Raw genomic sequence first — 2500 nt, 5'->3', positions numbered from 1 at the left:
CGCCTGTCCCTATTAATCATTACCTCGGGTTCCGAAAACCAACAAAATAGAACCGAGGTCCTATTCCATTATTCCATGCACACAGTATTCAGGCGGGCTTGCCTGCTTTAAGCACTCTAATTTGTTCAAAGTAAACGTGCCGGCCCACCCAGACACTCAATAAAGAGCACCTTGGTAGGATTTCAACGGGGTCCGCCTCGGGACGCACGAACACGCACGAGGCGGTCGCACGCCTTCGGCTCGCCCCACCGGCAGGACGTCCCACGATACATGCCAGTTAAACACCGACGGGCGGTGAACCAACAGCGTGGGACACAAATCCAACTACGAGCTTTTTAACCGCAACAACTTTAATATACGCTATTGGAGCTGGAATTACCGCGGCTGCTGGCACCAGACTTGCCCTCCAATAGATACTCGTTAAAGGATTTAAAGTGTACTCATTCCGATTACGGGGCCTCGGATGAGTCCCGTATCGTTATTTTTCGTCACTACCTCCCCGTGCCGGGAGTGGGTAATTTGCGCGCCTGCTGCCTTCCTTGGATGTGGTAGCCGTTTCTCAGGCTCCCTCTCCGGAATCGAACCCTGATTCCCCGTTACCCGTTACAACCATGGTAGGCGCAGAACCTACCATCGACAGTTGATAAGGCAGACATTTGAAAGATGCGTCGCCGGTACGAGGACCGTGCGATCAGCCCAAAGTTATTCAGAGTCACCAAGGCAAACGGACCGGACGAGCCGACCGATTGGTTTTGATCTAATAAAAGCGTCCCTTCCATCTCTGGTCGGGACTCTGTTTGCATGTATTAGCTCTAGAATTACCACAGTTATCCAAGTAACGTGGGTACGATCTAAGGAACCATAACTGATTTAATGAGCCATTCGCGGTTTCACCTTAATGCGGCTTGTACTGAGACATGCATGGCTTAATCTTTGAGACAAGCATATGACTACTGGCAGGATCAACCAGGGAGCTGCGTCAACTAGAGCTGAGCAGCCGGCCGCCCGGGAGTGTGTCCCAGGGGCCCGCGCGAACACGCAAGCGTCCGCTCAATTATTCTGCAAACAGGAGGAGGCTGAGCTCCCCTGCACAATACACCTCGAAACCCTCTCAGGTCCCGGCGGCGCGCAGCGCCGTCCTAAGTACTTGGTCGGGTTCGAGAGAGGCGCAATCGCCCGGAGTTAGGCGAGTAGACGCTTTAGGTGCGACCACCCGTGCTCCCAACTGAGCTTGCCGCTGCCGACAGAGGCCCGGGAGCGTGCTGTCGTGGCATTGCCGGCGGGAGACAACACGCGCCACCTACGGTGACCGGCAGCTCCAACGCCAGCGCCACAGAAGGGCAAAGGCCCCACGTGGGTGCCGAAGCGAACTCTCCCAGCACAGCGCACGTGCCAACACGTCTGCACAACTGCGATACAAACCACCAGCGAGAACCGCTGGGGCGACCGAGCAGCAGACGGCGTCGCGGCGCCGAGTGCCGGGCGGCGGCGCATCCTCAACGCACACAGTCCTCAGTCGGACCAGCACACTGCAGATGTCCACCGCGCTTCGCACCGGGCCCGCGAGGACCCACTTTGGCCGCCCGGCGCCGCGCGCAGGGTGCCCCGGCGCGCAGCTGCGCCGCCTGCCGCGTCCGTCGGCCGGCGCGCCTGCCACTGGGCGCCCCCACCAGCCGGCTGTAGCGCGTGCGCCCACGCACCGCGCGGCCAGCACGCCGGGCGGCCCCCCCCTCACCGGCCGGGGACGGTCCCACCCAGCCACCGCCGCGTATCGCTTCACACACAGATTTGCCCTTACTGATTTACCTCCAGCAACAACAACCGCACCACAATGGGTTTACCAGTTGTTCATTTGCGTTGCGTCACGTCACCAGCAAACGTAGACGTCCATCCCAGTTTGCAAATGCAACGATTATTGCATACCTGTCTGTTAGGTGTCACGACACACTACGTCTGCCCACATACACGCAACAAAATGTGCACGACTAGAGAACACGTGGGAGGTGGCCCCCTACGTATGCGATGTCCATTACGAGACCGACTGTCAACCAGCATCTGTACCATGTCGCAGATGTGGAACGCGGTGCACCATGCTATCACACTGTGTGAGAAGAGACGACTACGTTTGAATACACGCGCCACTACATCAACAGACGGCTCATGCTGATCGCCATCCAGGGCGTCCGTTACTCCCACACGTCTCTATGGCGTACCACACTGCAATGTAGCTGTTATGGGGAGACGGCACGTGGCTGAGTGCACAACATTTGGACCGTATGGTTCGCTGTTGTTGGGCGCAGTCGTACGGTCACACATGTGCCACAGCGTATCATTCAGTACATACGGACCTATGTGCAGTACAATGTGAGGATTAAGCTTACGATATCAGCGGACAGTGGACACAGGCCGTACCACGACGTAGACTGAGCGCTTCGACATGCGAATGCCAGTGAACAGCTGCGAAGGGCATTGAACACGCAAGCACCTGAACGACCAGCGT

At 57.7% G+C, this 2500-nt stretch overlaps 1 non-coding gene across 1 annotated transcript in view; it reads right to left on the bottom strand.

Moving 5' to 3' along the window:
- The window catches only part of LOC126138874 (small subunit ribosomal RNA), a 1909-nt gene extending 936 nt beyond the window's left edge, over positions 1–973 (bottom strand). Inside the window, exon 1 of the ribosomal RNA XR_007528371.1 lies at positions 1–973. This exon is cut by the window's left edge and continues 936 nt beyond it. This is a non-coding gene — a ribosomal RNA (small subunit ribosomal RNA).
- Positions 974–2500: the final 1527 nt, after the last annotated feature.

Source organism: Schistocerca cancellata, unplaced genomic scaffold (assembly GCF_023864275.1).
Source record: "Schistocerca cancellata isolate TAMUIC-IGC-003103 unplaced genomic scaffold, iqSchCanc2.1 HiC_scaffold_673, whole genome shotgun sequence".
Classification (NCBI taxonomy): Eukaryota; Metazoa; Arthropoda; class Insecta; order Orthoptera; family Acrididae; genus Schistocerca; species Schistocerca cancellata.
The sequence above is the reverse complement of the archived record's forward strand: the minus strand, read 5'-3'. Positions and strand labels throughout refer to the sequence as shown.